Consider the following 23,321-nt stretch of genomic DNA (forward strand, 5'->3'; position numbering starts at 1 on the left):
AATATTTATTTTTGAGAGAGAGACAGAATGCAAGCAGTGAAGAGGCAGAGAGAGAGGGAGACACAGATTCCAAAGCAGGCTCCATCCTCCAAGGTCTCAGCACAGAGCCCAGCGCGGGGCTTGAACTCATGGACCATGAGATCATGACCTGAGCTGACGTCAGAAGCTTAACCAATTGAGCCACTCAGGCACCCCAAATCTATTTCTGCTCCAGTATAGTGCAGTGGGCATTAAAGTTTCAAAGCTCAGCTAAAATTATAATGAACTATTTGGATATTTATTTGAATGTAAACAAACTTGTCTTCATTACATTGTTCATTCAATAATACTCGCTGAAGGCTTACGATGTGCCAGGTACTGTTCTAGCACTTGGGATACATTATACACAGAACAAAGGGTGCTGCCTTCATGAGGTCTATATGCGGGAGCCAATAAAAACAAATGTAATAGATGTGTTAGTTATTTAGTACGCTCTCATTACAAATATTCGGGGGGGGGGGGTTGTAGTATTCTGCTAGGGCTGCCATAACAAAATACTGTAGACCAGGTGGCTTAAACAATAGAAATTCATTCTTTTTTTTTTCTGTTTTTAATTTAATGTTTATTTTTTTCTTTTTTCTTTTTTTTTTTATTTTACAAATAGTTTATTGTCAAACTGGTTTCCATATAACACCCAGTGCTCATCCCCACAAGGGCCCTCCTCCATGCCCATCTCCCCCTCCCCCCCACATCCATCAGTCCTCAGTTTGTTTCTCAGCAAGAAATTCATTCTTTCACATCCTGGAGGCTGGAAGTCCAGGCTCAAAGTGCCAGCAGGGTTGATTATTCTAGTGAGATCTCTCTTCCCCTGGTTTGCAGATAGCTGCCTTCTTGCTGTGTCCTCATAAGGCCTTTTCTCTGTGTGTGTGTGTGTGTGTGTGTGTGTGTGTGTGTGGTGTGTGCGCGCGCGTGTGCGCATGCACTCGCGCAAAGCTCTGGTGTCTCTTCCTCTTCTTATAAGGACACAAGTCCTATTGGATGAGGGCCCCACCCCTGTGACCTTATTTAACCTTAATTACCTCTTTAAAGGCTCTTCCTCCAGAGTCATATTGTGGCTTATGACTTTAACATATGCATGGGGGGGGGGGGCAGGAGCAATTCTATCCATAATATATGGCATTTGGGATATGAGGGATGCTTAAGTGAGGGACCCAAGGCTGAGACTCCTCTTGTCAAGATTTCAGGACAAGGTTGAGATAGATTTCACTGAGAAGGAGAAATCTGAGAAAAGATATAGGAGGTAAGAGAATTATATCTGTGGCTGCCTGGAGGAAAAAAGCATTTCAGATCGAGGGAACAGCCAGTGCACAGACCTTAAGGCAGGAATGGGTCTGGAAGGTTCAATAAACAGTAGGTCTTCAGGGATGGGAGAGCAGGAAGAGATGAGAATGTGGGGATCTGGGTGGTGTAGAGCTCTGTCGGCCACTGTAAGGGATTTGGTGTTTACGTGGGTGAAGTGGGGAGCCGCTGTGGGGTTTTAAGCACAGGTGTGACATGGTGTGATTTATAGATATCCACGTAGTTGTCAGTTAAGCGTCCAGCTTTTAATTTTGGCTCAGGTCATGATCTCAAGGTTCATGGGATCGAGTCCCGCATCGGGCTCCACACTGACAGTGGGGAGCCTGCTCGGGATTCTCTATCTCCCTCACTTTCTGCCTTTCCCCTGCTTGTGCGTGTGTGCACATGTGCATGCTCTCTGTCAAAATAAATAAACATCTTTTTAAAGGAATGCAGCATGTAATAAATATAATTTACCAAATACGTGTTAACTATTTATGTTCTCAGTAAGGCTTTTGGTCAACAGTAAGCTATTAATAGTTAAGTTTTTGGGAATTCAAACTGCATCTTTTAAAACCTTGAATTTAAAATCTAATTGTAGAGTCAAATTATCTAGAGAACTTCCCACTTACAAAGTTTTTCAACATGTGATACACATATGTAAGGCTTCCTTCTATACATTTATTACTTTTTTTTTCTTTCTTCTGTGAATGTACTTGATTACACATTTTTTGTGTTCATTTGCAACCTTTTGAACTAAGTTTTGTCTAATTATGTATACTTAATATCTAGATTCTAAGATACTTTTTATTTTTAATATTTTAAAGTTTATTTATTTTGAGAGAGACAGAGACAGCACAAGTGGGGGAGGGTCAGAGAGAGAGGAGACAGAGAATCCCAAGTTGGCTCTATGCTGCCAGCGCAGAGCCTGACCTGGGACTTGAACTCATGAAACAGTGATATCATGACCAGATTTGAAACCAAGAGTCGGATGCTTAATCCACTGAGCCATCCAGGCATCCTTAGGTTCTTAGATACTTTTGAAAGTTAGTACAGATATACAGAGAAAAGAATAGACACAGATGACATTACTTTGTGCCCTTTACAAATAAATAATATTTTGAGGGCCAACTGTGTACCACTGTAACACAAAGTCTGTTTCATTCTGTTTGGCTTTAATAAAATCATGATCATTTATTATCTTGCATTCAAGAGAAACAGAAACTGGATTGTTATTTATTATTTCTATGACTTCTTTGTCTATTAAAAAAAAAGAGGTGTTTTTAAGATTAGCGGGTAAAAGTAGATGTGAAAATAAGAGTGGTTCACTGTTAGGTAAAACTGTGAAACAGGTCAAGTTTGGCTTCCTCTTCCTCTTTAGTTCAGGGAAACTAAAGAAAGTATCTCCAGCACCTAGCACAGTACCTAGCACATAGTAGGTGCTCATTATATATTTGTATGAGTGGTGATTTCCCTAAGACATATCTTTCACTAAGTCGTTAGCGACTTCATATGTGTCCATCCTTGGAGTATTTGCATTCTAAAAGATTGCCAGAGGAAGTGGGCAACCTCTGCCCAAAGGCACTAACGGCTAAAGGTTGAACTTCAGTGGGGAGATCTTTTAAAGTGCAGAATTTTCCCCAAGAGCTACTTCCAACCACATCACTGATCAACTATTTACTTCCCTAAGATATATCATCCTGAATTATTTCTATTCCTTGCTTCCTGTGCAAAAGTCACTGGAGTTGTTGATTCTAAAGCGATCACTGCCAATTTGTAGACCATTGTAAGACAACCCGGTTCAAGATCTACCCCAGTACCTCTCACATTCCGCACAAAGGCTGTCACGGTGACCGGGTGGTGTGCAGGGATGTCCTCTAAAACGCCAGACTGCAGGCAGCAGCAGCCTACCAGCCATGTGCTGGCCCAGGCGCCCAGTGATGCAGCCAAAACATCCCGTGTTAACCCTACAGCTCCCACCTGCTGGAGGCAATGCTATTTTAAGGTATATAATGTTGACAGTGCGCACACACTATACAAATAGGTTTGAAGAGAGCTAAATTGAAAAATACACATTTGCTCTGAACTACTTCCACAGTGGCTTCGTTTTTTGAAAGAAGCGTACCGTTTACCTTTGCAAACGGGCTTTTTCCAGACCCCAAAGGAAGGCTAGGTCTTCGTGGGTAATCTTTCCTCCCTCTCCCAACCCTTTCCCATATTTCTTCTTGCTACCCCCATCCTCTGGACCCACACAAGGAGGACAGGACGGGTGTCTCTGTTGAATGGAGGAAGCGGACGCTGCGCAAGTGCTTGATGTTTTTCAAACGATGGTCGCTCTCTCCTGGGTCTGACAAAGCCAGCCTCGCGACGCACCAACAGGGTGAGAACCGGAGGCAAACCTCCCCAAGCGCTGGGAGAAGCCCCAAGCCCCGCCCACACTCTACCCCCAAGGCTCGGCCCGCCTCCCTCCCTTTCCCATTGGCTCGGCGGCTCCACGCGTCACGCCTGCGACGCCGACGCTGCCCTACCAGCGAGGGGCGGGGCTCGGGACGCGCCAGGCGGGGCAAGCGCGCAAGCGCAGGCGAGTGGGTCTTGGTCGGGACGGGGGAAGGGAGGGGGTGGTGTTCCCGGTTTCCTGGGTTACCTGAGGGGGCGGGGGTGGGGAGTTCGCGGCGGCAGCGGCGGCGGCACCGGCGGCGGCAGCGGCAGCGACAGCGACGACGACTCGGGATTCTCCCGGTGAGTGGAAGGGCGCCGCGACGGCGGCTGCAGCCAGAGAGCAGGTAAAGGCGGCCGCTGCGCGCCGACGACGCTGGCAGAGGGCTTGGGGTCCGGACACCATCTGTGGCCTGGAGAGAAGGCGGTTTGGGGTGGCGGCGGTCGCGGGGATTAGGGGGTCGCGGCCACCCGGCTGAGGGCGCGGGGGACTCGGCCCCAAGCCCGCCCTCAGGCGTCCTGTCTGGCTCCGGGTCTCCGAGATGTCTCCCCACGGCGCCCGGGCAGCCTCTGACAGCAGCTGAGCTCGTCCCGGCCCCACTGGACCCTTGCAAGCGGCCACCCGTCACCAACTTTATTTCCCGGCGCACGGAGGGGCGGAGGTCAAGTAGGCTGGCGGCGATTTGCTGCCAGCTTGATCGTATTTATTGTCCTGTGCGCTGGCACTGCCTCCACCCCGACCGGGCCCAGACTGGCAGGTCGGGGACGGGAGTTGACAGTTTCCGTGCCACCACCCTTGCAGTCGCTCCTTGCGCTCCCGTCCCGCGGTCCTTCACCCATCTGTCATCTCCCCCGGTGTGCCTTGGTCTGGTGCTTTTCTCATGCCTGTGACACCCTTTGCCGGGGCGAGAGACTCTCCAGAGGATGCTCAGAGACATCTGCTGTCTGTCCCCGGCATCATTGGAGCCTTGGCTGAGATGCCCCTTCGTTTCTGGCAGGATTAAACTGTTGGGGAAATAACCCAGGAAGACCCCGGCACCCCAGCGTGGAGGTCAACGGGTTGTGTAGTAGTGGAGGGGATAGGGTCAGAGGCTTTAAGTACCGCCCCTCCAGCCTTAATTCTTAACCGGCTAAACAAAACAAAACATTCCCTATATGCTCAACAGACCATACACACCCAGCGACAGCACTTGGTAGTTGATGAGGTTTGTTTTAAGCAGACAGAAAATGTTTAAGGGAGTTGCATCTTGTGTTGAGTACGTTGGTGTTAACAGGGACCAGCGCTTCCTTGAACACTGAATTCAACCCGCATTTTCCCTAGGGTTTGTTTAACGATTGATAGGACAAACTGAATCGCGTTTTCCTTCCTGATGATTCTTGGCTGATCTGCTGTTACTTTAAACTTCCACACCCAGAAACCTTATGCTAATAAAGATGTTGACTCTGAGCTCCCATTTTATAGATGTAGTTATTAATATGGGGTATCTGTTTTAAAGAGCTTTACAAGCAGTCAGCAACTTTTTTTCCTAATAGCTCTTTGCTGTCGTCCATATTGTTACTGCCTAAAGATTGGAGAATTTGGAGACAAGGTAGAATTAGGAGAAAAGGAGTTACTATATAATTTAATTTACATGAAAGCAGTTTGTAAACTATAAAATGATCTACAAGTTTAGTAAATATTTATTGAGCATGTACTGTGTGCCAAACAGTCATCTGAACAGATAAATATCCCCTCCTTCATGGAGCTTACATTCTAGTGGGGGATCTCAGATAATAAAATATGTGCTGTGTCATTTGGCATCAAGGACTATGAAGAAAAAGCAGGGAAGAGGGAGGGATAAGGAACCGGAAAAGGGTTTTAACTAGGGGTAGTCAGGGAAGACTTCCTAGAGAACGTGGCATCTGAGACAAAGACCAGAAGGGAGATGGTAATCCGTACCCCTCTCTAGGGGAAGTGTGTCCCTCTCTAGGGGAGGCGTGTTCGAGCAGACGGAAAGGCACTTGCAAAAGCTTTGAGGCACCCGTGTCCTGGGCATGTCTGTGGATAGCTCAAAGGCTGATTTGGCTGTGGTGGAGTGAGCAAAGTAAGAGCAAAGTAGAGGTGAAATCAGGTGAGTGGGAATGGGAAATCAGATTGGGGGAGGCCTTGTGGGCCTTTGCAGGGGCTTGTTCTAACACTCCGAGTGAGAAAAAGGACTCATCCCTCTGAATAAAGAAGAGATATAATGAGATTTTTAAAAGGGTCACTCTGGTGGCTGGATGGAGAATAGACTTTGCTTGGGTCAGGGAGAGGACAGAAGCAGCCCTCAGGGACTCTTGCCATAATTCAGGCCAGGGATGATTATGTTTGAGTCAGAGTGGAATTGGTGGAGTGGTTGACTTCTGGATGAATTGAGGGTAGACTCAACAGGAGACTTAAAGACACCACAGTTTTTGTCCTAAGCGAGTGCAAAGATGGAACAGACGTGTACTGAGATGAGGTTTATGAAATGGGCGGTGGTGGGGAGAGGGGTAGGCGTTGGTTAGAAGACCAAAAAATGAGACATCCAAGTAGAGACTGTTAGTAGTGGATTCTGGTAACTTTGTACTGAAGATGCTTTTCACATTATCTTGACTCTCACAGGGGCTTAATATTTCACCCATGAACTGCCAACTTTTCTTCAGACTCCTTTTCTTTTTAGCTCTTTTGGACCAACCTATTCATTCTTTTCATAAAGTGTAGCTTTGCCTTTATTTGCTTGCACTCAGAGCATCTGTTTGTTAGTTTCATTTGTAGAGAAAGCCATACAATCTAGAATTTCAGAGTGCCTTTTTAGTTTGTTGCTGTTCAACACCTCAAATGATTAAGCCTTTCCTAAATTACGTTCAGAGGCCTGGCTTAAGTTCAAGAATTTTCTTAACTTTCAGAAATCTTGTTATCAAATGTGGCTTCACTTGGCCATTTGTGAAATTACAGTGGAAATGACCCGTATTTTTAATACTTTATTAATAAATCAGTAATATACAGGGATTATCCTAATTCTTTTGTTTCATTAAAGATGGCTTGAAATAAATGGGCCATCACATGTTAAATGGAGATCTTTTCCTCAAATTATACAGTATTTGGAGCCGGAGAATTTGGCCTGTAATACTTGTATCAAAAATATATCAGGCTTCTAGATTTTAAGGTCTACCCCTTACATAAAGACCCAGGCTGTAAGTGCTTGCATGTTGGGGTTACCTTTCTCTTTTCTCTAAGTTGTACTAAAACACCTACTTAACTTCTTTCATTTGTACGATTCCTTTGAATAAAGTAATTTGGTATGCCGCACCCCCCCCAAAAAAAAAACCCAGGCTATAAACTAATATTTTTAAATGGATTTTCAACCTAAATATATTCTGAAAGTATATAAAAAACTGTCAGATTAATAACTAATTATAAACAATGGATTACCATATGCTCTTTGATACTACTTTCTTTTACTATTGCTTCTCACCAGTATTTGTCTTTCTTTCTCTTAATTCTTCTGGCCTTGATTTATAGTATGTGAGAGAGACCTGATACATTTGGAAACTTTGAATGCTTTTCAGTATAATTTTAGAGGAGAAAAAAAAATCTTATTTAATAATATGAAAAAGTAATGCTTAAAGTATGATCATCTTAATTAATCCAGGAAGGAATCAGTATTCCTAAAGGCTCATCATTATTCCATTCAAATGTGATTCCTTGAACTTGAAGCTCAAAATGCATGAGGAAATAAGAGAACTTCTAGCCACTTTATTTTATTTTTTTTAAATGTTTTATTTATTTCTAGGAGAGAGAGAGAGAGACAGCGTGAGCAGGGGAGGATCAGAGAGAGAGGGAGTCACAGACTGAAACAGGCTCCAGGCTCTGAGCTGGCAGCCAGCACAGAGCCCGACGCGGGGCTCGAACCCACGAACTGCGAGATCATGACCCAAGCGAAAGTCAGACGCTTAACCGACTAAGCCACCCAGGCGCCCCAACTTCTAGCCACTTTAAATGAGTGGAAGAAATGGAGGAATGATAAGGAGAGTACTGTGCATACTTAGAAATATTGATACAGCTTATCTTTAAAAGGTAAAGAGGATAGAAGATTTTTGCCAGAAACCTGAAGAATCACATATTTCAAATTTAAAAACGAGGTAGGGGAAAGTGAAGCTTAGAAACTATACATTGAACATTTTGACACTAAATGATTCCTGGAAAATTTTTAGACCAGTTTGCCAAGCAGATGCTTTGTGATTTATGATTAGAAAACACAGCACTGATTATTAAGGCCCAGAGTTAGTTTTTTAAGAACAAGTCACATTAACCTCTTGCTCACTTTGCCAAAGATTTGATAACGTTAAATAATCTTTTTAAGCCCCTCACATCTTACAAATTGCGTTCCCATTTATTATTTTATTTAGCCCTCACAACATCCCTGTGAAGTAGTGTCAGAGGAGGAGGCCTCAATGGTCAAGGAGCCCTGGCAAGACACGAAGGGGAGAGATGTGGGAGATTTTAGAAAGGACTTGCTTAGATATGGAGTAAAAGAAAGGGAGGAATCAAAGTGGGCTTTGATTCTAGGTTGTCTGACTGGGTGAATGGTAATGCTGGTAATTGATCTTAATTTTGAAAGTATAAGTGGTAGAACAGATTTGGAGACGTGAAATTCATCAGTTCACATCAGTTTGGTGAGAGTAGAGGCTTTCTTTGTTGGAACGGAGTCAGATATAATTAAAAATTTCAAAATATGTAGGTCTGGAGCTCAGAAGAGAAGTCTGACCCAAATAAAAAAGGCTTCATTTGTTCAGGAGATATATCCTTTCAAATACTTTTGGTAAGGAAGGAAGGACAGTGGGTGGAAGCTGGAGCTGGGAGATGGCATTGGGAAGGTTAGTTTTTCTTTAAAGATGAAAGAGCCAAGGGACTTTAGTGGGCTGATAGAAAGGGTCCATTGAAGAGGAAAGAAAATTGAAGTTACAAAAATTGAAGCCACAAAAGAAAGAAGGTAAGCAGACGTAGCTGCAGCAGAAATGGAAGGGAACAGCACAGGTGAAAGGGCTGCCTTGAAGAAAAGCAGTGATACATCTTCCTATTTAAAAAAAAAAAAGGAAAAAGAGAGTAAATACAGATATAATATAGATATGTATCCGGGATAGCATCTCTTGTCTCTGTGGACTCAGGTTTTGCTGAAATTGAGGAGGGAGAGCATCGGTTGGGGTGTATTTCATGGGAAGAGTTACTGTTGTGATTGGAAAAGGGACTTGGCCAGAGACCACTGACCTAATTAGTGAATAGTAGTAAACCCCCTTGAAATCACAAATGAGGAAAGCAGCCAATCAGAATGGTTAAGCAGTTTTCTCCAGCAGCTCTCCCTAACAGTGCAGAAAGCGTGTAGTGAGACTGACTCTGGATGGGGAGTGGTAGGGGGTTATGATGTAGAACCTGGGAAGGCGGATGGTACAGAGTCAAGGAGCGGCGAGTGATAACGAAGCTGCTAATTGAGGAGCTGGACCATAGGTAGGTATCCTGCTTGACTGAGGAAGACAGCCAAGCCAAGATGGAGCTGATAAATGTAGAGAACAAAGAGGGTGAAGAATTTCAATGAGTAAGCTGTAGGATTAGTGGACGTAAAGGAGTGCTAGACATGGAAAAATAGGCATGTGATGTGAGGTCCGAACTTTAAGATTTTAGAGTTGTAACAGTTGCAGGTGATGATAAAGGTCAAAGTATGACCAATGATGATGGGTAGCCAAGATTGATAGTGCTTGTACAATGATCATAATATTAATAAAACTGCTATTTATCAAGTACCGCTGTATACTAGTCACCATACTAAATGCTTTCCATAGTTTACCATACTTATTTTTCACAACTATCTCTTGAGGTACATATTAGGGACTCTATTTTACAAATGAGGAAATGAGTGCTCAGTGAAGTAAAGTAACTTTCCCAAAGGCACACAACTGGGAAGTACCTGATTCTTTCTAGCCCCAGTCCCCTTATGCCCACTTACTAAACTATGCTGGACTTCTACAAAGGGGATCCTTGGAGAAGAGAAACTCAACTCTAAATCCTAGTATGTTGGGATTATTTTTTTTTTTTCATGGATAATAAAGCCCTCAGAAATAACAGATCTTGTGTGGAGAGGAAGACAGGACTTGTATGACAAAGTTCTCAATAAATGGAGATGAAAGTCAGTAGTTGACAACTGTAAATATAGCTATAATAGTCTTAGAAGTAGATAAAATGGATAATAATGAGGCACAAGTCACTTTGGGAATCAGACGATAACCAGAATAATACCGACTTGTCTTCTTGGCCTGGAATGTGGGTATATATAGTGATTTATTAAGAGGAGGAGATTAAATGCTCCTCTTGTGTAGAGGTAGAGGGTACAGGGACATATCTTAGCAGCAGAACTACGGTTCCTAAAGCTAGGGAGTAAAGAGTCCAGGGAGGAAGAAACACTCTTCTAGTTGTGTATGAAAAATCAGAAAGGATGGGTGGGCAAGTAGGGTGATCATGTAATTTATTGCCTAAATAGGTTTTATTTTGCAGATGAAAGGAGTGTCACTAATAGTTACTCAGGGACAGCAGGCAGAAACTAGGCCTGTCCTAGGCAAATCAAGATGTAGTCATATCAGTGATATGTAACGAGAGGAGCTATTATCTTGGAAAAGGGCCATGGATGTTGAGAATCAGTGAATTGAGTCCTATGTTAGAGGGACATGAATGGAGCTTCCTAGCCTAAGATTATTCTCTCTAGCCCTATAATACTGCCCTGAAATGTTCTGGGTATGTCTTGTTCTAGAAGAGTCAGAAGATCTGAAGGAAGTTCTGGATTCATCTCTATAGGAGGATTTGGAGTCCATTAACACATAGGCGGTACTAGACACCGTAGAAGTGGATGAGATCATCAACAGAGAACACAAGGAACGTGAAGTGAGGAAGAAGACAGAATCCAGAAGCTCACTGACATGAAGGAGCTGGCAAAGAAGAATCCTACTGTGGAGGAGTGGTCAGAAGGGTAGAAGGAAAACTAAGAGATTTGTCATCTCACAAATCCAGAAAGAAGAGAGATTTAAGAAATGAGTGATTAATAGTCTCATAGGCTTTATGCTCCTCAGAGAGGTCAAATAAGATAAGGACTGAAATGTGTCCATTGGATTGGATTTTGCAATTAGAAGGTTATTGTTGATCTTGGCCTGAGTGGTTTTGGTAGAGAAGTGTGGGCACAAGTCAGACTGCAGTGCACAGAGAGGTGAAGGAGGCGAGGCGGGAGGACTGCTTCAAGTATAGCTTACCCTTGAGGAAGACAAGGATATCAATAGGATATATATGTATATCCTGATACTTGTATTTATATTTTTATTTATTTATTTTAGGCAGTGAAGAAGCCAGTGGGGATGAGGGGTTGAAAACTAGGAGAGGGGCGCCTGGGTGGCTCAGTTGGTTAAGCGTCCCACCTTCAACTCAGGTCATGATCTCATGGTTTGTGGGTTCGAGCCCTGCATCGGGCTCTGTGCTGACGGCTCAGAACCTGGAGCCTGCTTCTGTTCTGTGTCTCCCTCTCTCTCTGCCCCTCCACAGCTCGTGCTCTGCCTCTCTCTCAAAAATAAATAAACATTAAAAAAAAATTTTAAAAAGAGAAAAAAGAGAAAACAAGAAAACTAGGAGAGAGCTAGATTTCCAAACAGTGCCTCTTAGTGATGTCTAGTTGCTAGTTTTGTTATAATGGAAAGAGGGAAAGTAAGAAGATACATTTTAAATCAAATAAGACAAACTTTGTAATAACTGCAATTTATCAGAACCTGGAATAGGTGGTTCTTGAAGATAGACCATTCCTAATTTGGTGAAATAGTGAAAAGTGACATCTAGGTTGTTGACTAACTCTAAGATTCTGTTTTTCTCCACATTTTTTGGGGGGGGAGAGGGAGCATGCACATAAAGTTTATTAGTTCAGGATTCCTGATCCCATAACACTGATGACTTTTGTAATTTGTGTTAATTAATTTTTATTGAGTTCTTGGACCAAAGTTTCTTTTGCTAGATACGACATCAACACATCTCACAAACACTGTCAACACAACATTTTAGAGCTTGAAAAGTAACAAGAGATAGTAAGTCCCACCCTCTCATTTTATGGGGAATCAAAGATCTAGAGATGCTGGCACCCAGATTGAGGCACCGAGCCTTAGCCTGACTCTTATTCCAGAATTCTATCTTCTACAACCTGCTAGATTTTTATTCAGGCTACTTTCTTGTTGCTAAGGTATCTTCTCCTTTCATTCTTTGACTTGACAGACTGTAGAAGACTAACTTTTTAAATAAGTAAAATAGAGGTCTTAATATCTGGATTTATTGTGATAACAAAATGCTCTTCAGATCTTACTTGAAAATGATAACATGTTGTAAAATTATTTTTGTTATTTTTATTAAATTATTCCAAGAAGGGCTTGGAAAATTGAACTTTCTTTTAAGTTATCTGTTTTTGTAAAGTCTCTTTTAAGAAGTCTCTTCTCTTTAAGAAGCCAAAAAAGAATATAGGCTTCCAGACCATAAAAATGTGGTTTCTAGGAACAGCTTATCCAACTTCCTGGCTATCATTTTTGACTATCTCTGTATATTTCAACTGTCTAAAATAGTAACAGCAATATGGTTATTATATGCTAATAACCATATGGTACTTGTGAATATTAAGGTATATAAAATTATATTTGACATAATATATAACTTATATATATCATTTACATATATTATATATTGTATGTCATATATATTTGGGACAATGCTTGAAGTCATTTGATAAATACTGAGAAAAATCAGTGTTCTTTCCTTTTCCTTTTGGGTTTTTCTCTCTCTCTCTCCTTATTTTTGAAACATAATTAACATAGTGTTATATTAGTATCAGGTGTACAATAAAATGATTCAATGATTCTATATGTTATTCAGTGTTCATCATGAGAAGTGCACTCCTAATCCTCCTTACCTATTTCACCCACCCCCCACCTTCCTCTGGTAACCATCCATTTGTTCTCTATAGTGCAGAGTTTGTTTCTTGGACTGCCTGAGTGGCTCAGTCAGTTAAGCATCCGACTCTTGATTTTGGGTTAGGTCATGATCTCATGGTTCATGAATTTGAGACACACTTTGGGTTCTGCACTGACAGTGAGGAGCCTGGTTGGTATTCTCTGTCTGTCTGTCTTCTCTCTCTCTGTCCCTCCCCTACTCATGTTCTCATTCTCTCTCTCTCTCAAATAAATAAATAAACATTTTTTTAAAAAGAGTATTTCTTGGTTTGTCTCTCTCTTTCTCTTTTTTCCCCCCACTGCTCATTTATTTTGTTTCTTAATTTCCACATATGAGTGAAATCATATGGTATTGGTCTTTCTCTGCCTGATTTTTTTCACTTAGCATTATATTCTAGCTCCATCCTGTTGTTGCAAATGGCAAGATTTCATTCTTATTTATGGCTGAGTAATATTCCATTGTATATGCATATGACATCTTGTTTATTCATTCATCTAATGATGAACCCCTGGATTGTTTCCACATCTTGGCTATTATAAATAATGCTGCAGTAAACATAGGGGTGCATATATCTTTTTGATTAGTGTTTTCATTTTCTTTGGGTAAATACCTAGTAGTGGAATTACTGCATCATATGGTAGTTTTGTTTTTAATATTTTGAGGAACCTCCATACTGTTTTCCATAGTAGCTGTACCAGTTTGCATTCCCACCAACCTTGCACAAAGATTCCTTTCTCTTTACATCCTCACCAACACCTGTTATTTCTTGCCATTTTGATTCTAGCCATTCTGACAGGTGTAAGATGATATTGTATTGTGGTTTTGATTTGCATTTTTCTTTTTTTTAAGTTTATTTATTTATTTTGAGAGAGAGAGAGACGGGGGTAGGTGGGGAGAGTCAGAGAGAGGGAGACAGAGAATCCCGAGCTGGCTCTGCGCTGCCAATGCAGAGCCCATCACAGGACTTGAACTCATGAACTCACAAGATCATGACCTGAGCAGAAACTAAGAGCTGGACGCTTAACTACCAGAGCCACACGAGTACCACAGATTTCATTTTTCTGATGATTAACAATGCTTCATATTTTCATGTGTCTGTTGGCTGTATGTCTTCTTTGGAAAAATGTGTATTCAGGTCCTCTAGCCATTATTAATCAGATTGTTTTTTGGTACTGATTTATGTTAAGTTCTTTATATGTTTTAAATGTTAGTCTTTTTTCGGATATATCATAGTTAAGTATCTCTGCCATTTATTTGGTTGCCTTTTTGTTTTGTTGATGGTTTCCTTCCCTGGGCAGAAGCTTTTTATTTTGGCGTAGTCCAGTAGTTTTAATTTTGCTTTTGTTTTTTCTTGACTTAGGAGATGTATCTAGAAAAATGTTTCTGTGACCAGTGTCAGAGACATTACTGCCTGAGCTCTTTTCTAGGATTTTATGGTTTTAGGTTTTATGGTTTTATTTAGGTCTTTAATCCACTTTGAGCTTATTTCTGCATATGCTATAAGAAAGTCATCCAGGGGTGCCTGAGCGGCTCAGTCGGTTAAACGTCTGACTTCAGCTCGGGTCATGATCTCTTGGTTCGTGGGTTCGAGCCCCGCATCAGGCTCTGTGCTGACAGCTAGTTCAGAGCGTGGAGCCTGCTTCAGATTCTGTATCTCCCTCTCTCTCTGACCCTCCCCTGCTCATGCTGTCTCTATCTCTCTCTCAAAAATGAATAAAATATTAAAAAAAAAAAAAAGAAACAAAGTCATCCAGTAGAGATTGTCTTTTTCCCACTGTATTTTCTTGCCTCCTTGGTCACAAGTTAACTGACCATATAAGGCGTGGGTCTATTCTGAGCTCTCTCTTCTCTTTTATTGATACATGTGTCTGTTGTTGTGCCAGTACCATACTGTTTTGATTACTATAGCTTTGTAGTATATGCTGAAATCTGAGATGTGATACCTTCAGCTGTGTTCTTTCTCAAGATTGCTTTGCCTAACTAAGTTAAGGGGATTCATGAACCCCTTTGTTGTGTCCCCTATACTGGAATTAAAAATGTTAAAGGCACTTAAAAAATAGATTGCTTTGGCTATTCAGGGTATTTTGTGGTTCTGTACAAATTTTAGTATTCTGTGTTATAGTTTCATGAAAAATATTGGTTATTTTTTCTCTACTTTTTAAAAATGTTTATTTAAAAAAAAATTTGTTTTAAGTTTATTTATTTTGAGACAGAGAGTGCAAGTAGGGTAGAGGCAGAGAGAGAGGGGAGAAAGGATCCCAAGCAGGCTCCACACTGTCAGTACAGAGCCTGATGCAGGGCCCAAACTCACAAACCATGAGAACATGAACCAAGCCAAAGTCACATACTTAACCGACTGAGCCACCCAGATGCCCCTATTTATTTTTGAAAGATAGAGAGAGCACAAGCAAGGGAGGGACAGAGAAAGAGAGGGAGAATCTAAAGCAGGCTCCAGGCTCTGAGCTGTCAGCCCAGAGCCCGACACGGCTCAAACCCACGAACCGTGAGATTATGCGAAGTCAGATGCTTAACTAACTGAGCCACCCAGACGACCCTATTTTTTCTCTACCTAAAAATTTTTTTAAATGTTTATTTATTTTTGAGAGAGACAGAGACAGAGTATGAGTGGGGAAGGGGCAGAGAAAGAGAGGGAGACACAGAATCTGAACCAGGCCCCAGGCTCTGAGCTGCCAGCACACAGCATGATGTGAGGCTTGTACCCACGAACTACAAGATCATGACCTGAGCCAAAGTCGGGCACTTAACTGACTGAGCCACCCAGGTGCTTCTATTTTTTTCTCTACTTTTAAGCCTATTTTTTGGGCATGGTTTAACCATGTCCCATCCCCGAGATAGTTGTTGGGATGGATTTGCTATTATTTTAGGAATTTGTTCTTATGTTTAACTGAATCAGAGTTAACTGTGTCTTTGCTTAGTGGAAATATATTTTAGTTAAATATATTTAAATTATCTGTGGTAGCATTTGGTTTTTGGCTGAATGTGTTGTTTTTAGTAATTAGCATAAGTGAAATCAATTCTTTATGCTCATTTGAGTGTTATGAACTTTTAAAGAGCAATAATAGTACATTAACTTTTTCCTTTCTTCTTCCTCTTCCATCTTTAAGATTGCTCTGATCAAAATGTGATTTGCTGCAATAGAATTTCTGTTAGTTCTGTAGGTTCACTTGTCTGAGTTCTGTAGATGGAAGAGGAATAATTTTAATTGCATACATATTATTTCAACAGTGTAATTACTATGCTGAATTTGGATGAGTGTGAGATTAAAACAATGGTGAGAATGATTTCCTCTTTTATTATGTTAATGTGGCTTATTTGAAAGGGCTACAAAACATTTATCTGTTCATAAAATGCACTCATTGTTATTGCTTCTGGGTATTAATTCGTTGAAGTACGCAGTTCAGTGTATCCTGGGCAGTGGTAAGAGGAGGCTTTACTAGGGTAACTCCTAGAACAGCTGTGTCTATCTCTCAGCTTGCTCTTACCCTACTTTTCAATATTTACCTTTCTAGACTTGATTAGATCTTAAGTTCATTGTAACTTAGAGTTTATTAAAGATTAAAATCCTTTACTGTTTTCTGGATTTCCTCTCTAATAATACTTCCAAAGATGGTAATGCTGGTAACTGTTCTTTACATTTTTTCTGTTAGCCTTATTTAAATATTTTGGAGAATATTTTTTTAAAAGTTTATTTATTTTGAGAGAGACAGAGTGAGGGAGAACTTGAGTAGGGGAGGGGCAGAGAGACAATCCCAAGCAGGTTCCTTGCTGTCAGTGCAGAGCCTGATGCAGGGCTCGACCTCATGATCTGCTAGATCATGAGGGGAGCTGAAGTCAAGAGTCAGATGCTTAACCAACTGAGCCACCCAGGCGCCCCTGGAGAATATTTCAGAAGTTATATGCCCCATACAACTGAAACATGTTTATTTTTGCTATACTTTATTTCTAAAAATAGAATCCAGTAAGGTAGTTTTGATAAAACTTGATTATGCACAATTTAAGGAAACATTTAGAATACGTAATTTTAATCTTAAATTAACTTTGATGCTCTTACTGTCACTATATTACTATTACTATATTTCTATTTTCTGAATGCTGTACTGTCATGAAAGTTCACAGCCTAAAAGATAATTAGAAACCATCTAGTCTTGGGGCACCTGGGTGGCTCAGTTGGTTAAGCGTCTGACTTCGGCTCAGGTCATGATCTCACAGTTCATGGGTTCGAGCCCCGTGTCGGCCTCTGTGCTGACAGCTAGCTCAGAGCCTGGAGCCTGTTCCAAATTCTGTATCTCCCTCTCTCTGACCCTCCCCTACTCATGCTGTCTCTCTACCTCTCTTTCTCAGAAATAAATAAAACATTAAAAAAAAATTAAAAAAGTCTAGTTTTGTATTTGTTTTTATTTATTTATTTTATTACTATTTATTTATTTTGAGAGAGCATGCATGCTCATGTGTGTGCATCTGAGCAGGGGCAGTGTAGAGAGAGAGGGAGAGGAAAAGAGAGAGAGAGAGAGAGAGAGAGAGAGAATCCCAAGCAGGCTCTGTGCTGTTAGCACAGTGCCTAATGTGGCAGCAGATCTCATGAACTGTGAGATCACGACCTGAGCCGTGATCAACAGACATCAAGAGACGGACGCTTAACCAACTGAGCCATTGAGGTGCCTCTGTTTTTGTTTTAATATGTATGAATGGGGAGCAGAAAGGTTAAACATTTGCCTAGGATTCTAAAGATGTTTGAGGCAAAAACAGAAAAGCTAAAATCCCTTGATTTTTAGTGTAGTATTCTTTATACTATACCACCAACCTCTTGAACATTTTAATGCACTTTATGAAAGTGATCTCCTAGCCAAAAGATGTCTTATATTCTGTGAACAGTGATAGTGTTTGGTTTCTAGTATGTAATTCATTTGTAACTTTAACCCTTCTTCTTTACATGTATCTACATGTATACCACAGTGGTAGAAACTAAGTTGTGATGATACTCCACATAGTAGAAAAATATATTAAGCATAGGTTAAAGTTGAAATGCATTTGCTTAATATATTTCTCTCTTTAATTTCTGTTTTCTATCGCTCTCAGTACCTGAGCCCTTCTCCCCTATCTATCTATCTGTCCATCTTCATGGGTGGTTAGAGCGGTAGAGTAAGCAGCTGAATCTCAACTTGATCTCACTGCTAATCGTTCTTGATATGCAGTGTTTTATAACAGTAAACACATCTGTCTGTAATTGCCTCAACTAAATTGTTTTCAGAAGGGAAGCTCATTTTCACTGTGTCTATAAGAATTATGAAGGAATAAGAGGAGACTATTGCCATGTACACTTATGTGGTTCTTTACAGCTTCTGTATATCTCCGTTCGGTTTTTCTGAAACAATTTGCAGCGTCTTTTGCCTTATACAGAATAAATATTAAAAACTGATAATTACAGTGCTGCTATATAAAATATTTTCATTATTTTTATTTCACACTTAGGATAAGATCCCAACCTGAGTTTCTAGTGTTTCTTTAGGAGATATAAAAAACCATTATTTCTAAAATTAATTTCAAGGAATTTTAAACTGTGTCCTCTGCATTATAATCTTTAAAATAGGAAGAATGAATATCCAAGATTTTATTGCTAAAGTTTTTTGTTTTTAATCTAAAAACATTCTGGTAATGGTTCTTACGTGTTTCTGTAGCACTTTCCTTTGTACTTTAAGTGCCTGCTATCGAACAGAAAAAGGTTTTTGTAAATATGTCTAATATTTCTCAGAGTTTTAGCTGTGGGAAAATTTCCTATAGGAATTTGAATATTAAAATGTTTTTTAGTTAGTATTAAATGAATTGGTGTTTATTTGCTGAGCTCTTACTATCTGTGATACTGTATTAGTCAAAAAAGATTTTCTTTTTAAAACAAACCCTGAGATCTGATTTTCCTTCTTAAGGGAAGCGTAATCTCATTCGGAAAGAAACAATACAATGCCGTTAACACAAGGCGGTGAGTCCTAAGAGGCATGTAGAAAGTAATTAACTGGGAATTAATAGGAATTTCTGTAGGAGCAGCAACATGACAAAAACATTAGTGAAATAGTGTTGAGACAGTGAGTACCCTGAGGAAGAGTTATGGGGTGCTGGAATGTGTTCTGAGATGTGCTGAGAGATGAGGAAGGTTCGAGGGCGGAGGGAACGACAAGGCACGATAATAAGGAGCTGGGAATTTATTCCGTAGGAATTGGAGTGTCATTTATTATTTTAGGAAACGTGAATGACATTTTTAGCAGCTGTAGAATTTGGATTGGATGGAAAGTAGACCAGGCAGAGTAACCAATTAATAGATTGTCAGCATTACAAGTGAGAGAGAGGATGAGGACCGGTGCGTGTTCAGGCATCCAGGCATTCAAGGTAATGATCAGAATTGCTAATAATTATTGATCATCCTACAGTCTGCCCCACCTTGTGCAATGCATTTTATGTGCGTTATCCCATGTAATTTAAATATTCACAACAAGATATTCCTGGAACCAATACTACACTGTGTGTCAACTAACTTGAATTTAAATAAATAAACAGTGCTCACAGCAGAGGCAGCTGGGTGCTTCAGTTGATGGAGCGTCTGACTCTTGACTTCAGCTCAGGTCCTGATCTGACAGTTGTGAGCTCGACCCCCTCCTTGGGCTCTGAGCTGAGTGTGGAATCTGCTTGGGATTCTCCCCCTCCCTGTCCCTCCGCCCCTCTCCCACTTGCTTGCACAAGCTTGAATGAATGAGTGAATGAATGAATGAATGAATATTCACAACAATTTTACGTGCTCTTAGATAAGACTGTGACTTAGATGGAGGAAGCCAAGTAGCCAGGGTCACAGAGTTAGCAAGTAGCAGATGCAGAGGTGAACCAGCAAAGCTGTCAAACGGAAGAACTGACTGGGCCCCAGATGAAGTGCTATTCTGGTTTCTCCCTGAGTAACTGGGTAGAGGCCATCAACTGAAATAGGCGTGAGGAAGGAAGAGCTGGTTTGTTGGAGGGAGGAGTTCATGGTTGCTTGGGAGAATAGAAAGTTGTATGCAGAACACAGAGAGATTGCCTGAGTCTGCATCCTGCCTCTGACACTTAGTAGCTGCGTGACCTGAGGCAGTTGCTGACCCTCACAGCGCTTTAGCTTCTGACATGTGACAAGTAGGGATAGAAGTGTATTTATGAGATTGTTATGAGGAATAAACCAATTACTATAGTAAAGTGCTTATAGTAGTGCCTCATGTCTCGTCATTTTAGAGGTTAGCTATAGCATCATCATCATTTTCATTATTCTGTAAAAATCCAGAGATTTGCTTTGAAGATGTATGAGCCATTTGGTGTAAAGCTTCTATCACATTCCTCGTAGCAGAGTGTAAAGCGGCAGGAGATGGTTTACCTAGCGGAGTCTTTGCGGTTCTTTTTATTGCCACCTCACTGCAACTACAGTGTCTCAATTTCCATTCTCTTATGGTGCTCGGGATCAAACCCAGTTTCTTCGGAGATATCTGGTTGCCCAATTTGTTTGTTTTAGGGAAATGAACTACTTGTTGAGGGCTTAACTTCAATACATTTTGGTGTGACTTCCTCTCAATTTACTTTAAAATTCTGCCTTGCTGCACATGGCTGGACCAGCTTTGTCGAATGACAGGCTGTGATGACGTCTCTCTGGGCCAATTACAGGTGTCCAGGCAGCCATGATGGAGAGTGTTAAGCAGGACTCCATGGGCTTATAGAGGGGGAGGGGAACAGGTGGTGGTGTCTGTCGACTCCCGAAATTGAAAACAAATAGTATGTTCATTTTTGGGGGGCCACGGCTTAGATTTCCATGTGTTGCCCCAAACCACTGCCCTTTTCATTTTACTGAGTTTCTTTATCAGCCTAAACAATAGTATGTAAATTGAAAATATTTCAGCACAGTTTTGCATTTCATACTACAAATATACAAGTACATAATACAGAATAAAAGTAGGAACAGTACTACTGTTCTCCCCCCCACACACACACACTTACTGGTTAAGAATTAGTGTAGTTCTACATTTTTAATATGGAACATCTACATCAGAGCCGACTTCTATGTCTAATGGTCCTCTTATTTTTAATTTGGGTTAGAGCTGAAGGTGTTACTTCTTGTTATAATGTAAATACTTCTTTCTAGGAGGAGCAGAGTTTTGTGGGTTTTGTTATTTTGGGTTTTTTTGGTTGGTTTGTTTGTATTGCTGAAAGAGAAATGTGGAAACATTTGGAAAAGGATAACATGAAGCTATAGAATACGTTGAGAGGTTTGGGGTGGCAGGATATTTGGCTGTTTGTCCAAACAGCATAGGACAGAGAGGCTGGATTACTGCCTACTTGCACTTGATCTTAGTGCAACAAACATAAGTTTATAGAGAGAGGTTCTTGAAGCATGTTTCCAGTCGTGCAGATTGAAACCTAGTGGACTTGAGTAAAAGTTCTGGATAGCATTCAAAGATAGCATTTAGTGTGAAGGAAACTTCTTTGCCCATTGCCTAATTTTTAATTGACCTGACAGAAGTAGAAAAACTGTGTCTTGGTTACTAAACTTGGTTATTTTCATTCTACTTAAGTGGCTCTTAAACATATCATGTAACTCCCAAAACAGCTGTCATGGGGCCTGACCATGGACTGTGGAGCTGTGGGCTTCAATTTTTGTCACCTGTAGAATGTGGTTGGAGAATATGATGTCTAACTTTTCTGCCATTGTGAAAATGTATGATTCTAACTTATTCATATTCATACCTTTATTTATGTCACTTATGAACTGATATAGTGTTACCAATTGTTTTCTCCTAGGGGTTTTTAAGTTTAGTGTTTTATTACAAAGAATATATGAGATCTTTGGGAAAGTCACTAATCAGTCTCAATTCAGTATAGATTGAACTCCGGAGAGATGGCAGTTAGCGTGATTAGTAGTCCATAACAACCAGCCCTTATTTTCAAGAAGTCTGCTTCAAATAGTGTCAGGTCCTGATTCAAAAGAATTCACTGAATATTATTCTGTGTAGTATTGTATTCAGTCCTTACAATAATCCTCTGGTTGATAGCAGTCTCTTCCTTCTTGGTACATAATACATTTCTTAAAAGTATTCTTTCCAACGGTAATTTCTCTAATGCTATTATAATTAAGAAATTTGGGCAAGTACCTAATTATTTTAAAAATGAATTTAGCAGGATTTTGGCATTTGGTTAAAGTTAGGAATTGAGTCCTTCAGGTGTTACAATTTCCTGAGGAAAATGTATGATTTATGATGAGGCTCTAAGAATAAAGTTCCTTATTATAAACTTTTTTCTTGTCTTTTTCCTCTTCTCCTTTTCTGTAAAAGTCACAAGACAGGGAAAAGACAAAATGTACAGGTACTCCCTACTTTTATTTTCAGTGCTTCCTTGGAAACTATATGGTCATAGAGCCTGACATCAACATTTCCATACACACTGTGGTGAGGAAAGGGAGTGATGATCTTTTTCTTCCTGCAGGTGGCGCTCTCCGCTGTCCATCTAGCGCCGAGCATTTGAAGAGAACCGTAATAGTTACCAAGAACGTTTATTGACGTTATGTAATCTTCGAAGATCCACAGAGTAACTAACTCTGTGGGACAGTTTATGGAAAAGGAAGCCAAACTTGACACAGCTCTGTGAGGCAGCTAGTACTTGGTAGGTTCCCAACCCCCTGCCTGTAGTTTCACCACTGTCACAATGCTGACTGACTCTTCAGAGCAGATTTAGAACCTAGGGAAATACAGTGAGTAAGCAGATTAGTAAATATTTATTAAATAAGAAATAAATTTTGGTTGAATTTATGAATGAATGCATGAATGAGTGAGTGATAGATTTGATAGTTCTTAGGAAACTTGGTGACTTAGAGAACCTTTCTTATCCTGTTGTTGAGCTTGAGATTTTATTTTCAATGGTAAATATAACATTATTGGTAGCACTGATTAAAACATAGGAATGACAGGTATTAAAAAATGCCTCAAACTGAAGAATATCTGTGGTAATGTGGTTTAGGGGGAAGGTATCATAGTTTTATACTGTATGTCAAGGAAATGACTATGTCAAAATCTGCCAGACTGACAGTGATAGCTTAATTCTGTGATCTTTTGGAAAATAGGCTGTGGAAATTAATTACAGAACCAGAACAGAGCTAAGATATCCTAGTCAGCTATCCACATGTCTGTGGGAAGTCTCACTCAGTAAAAGCAGGGCTGCTATTGAATTACTTCATTGACCATTTCATTTCTAGAAGGTTAAGGAAATAATCAGGGGAGTGGATAACTCTGAGCCTAGTTTTGACCCACAATGAGGGCAAATTAGACAAGTGAAAATAATGGGAATCCTGGGAGAAGTCCATGTCATTCATTTAACAAATTCAACAAAAGGTTGTGCTATATACGATGCTAGATGCAGTAAATGCAGCAGACAAAACCCCAGTCATCAAGGAGCTTTCATTCTAAGAGCTAATAACACTGATCTGTTGTCCAAAAAACTAGCCTCATGGGTACTTAACTGCAGTGACCTTCACTTG

The 23,321-nt window shown here is 40.6% G+C and overlaps 1 protein-coding gene across 2 annotated transcripts in view; it reads left to right on the forward strand.

Moving 5' to 3' along the window:
- Positions 1 to 4,013: 4,013 nt before the first annotated feature.
- Positions 4,014 to 23,321, forward strand: part of LYST (lysosomal trafficking regulator) — a 170,490-nt gene continuing 151,182 nt past the window's right edge. For both annotated transcript variants that reach the window (XM_039247155.1, XM_039247156.1), the window contains exon 1: positions 4,014 to 4,056. The gene's annotated coding sequence lies outside the window, so the exon portion shown is untranslated. The remainder of the gene's footprint in view (positions 4,057 to 23,321) is intronic.

Source organism: Hyaena hyaena, unplaced genomic scaffold (genome assembly GCF_003009895.1).
Source record: "Hyaena hyaena isolate Hyena2069 unplaced genomic scaffold, ASM300989v1 scaffold_288, whole genome shotgun sequence".
Lineage (NCBI taxonomy): Eukaryota > Metazoa > Chordata > Mammalia > Carnivora > Hyaenidae > Hyaena > Hyaena hyaena.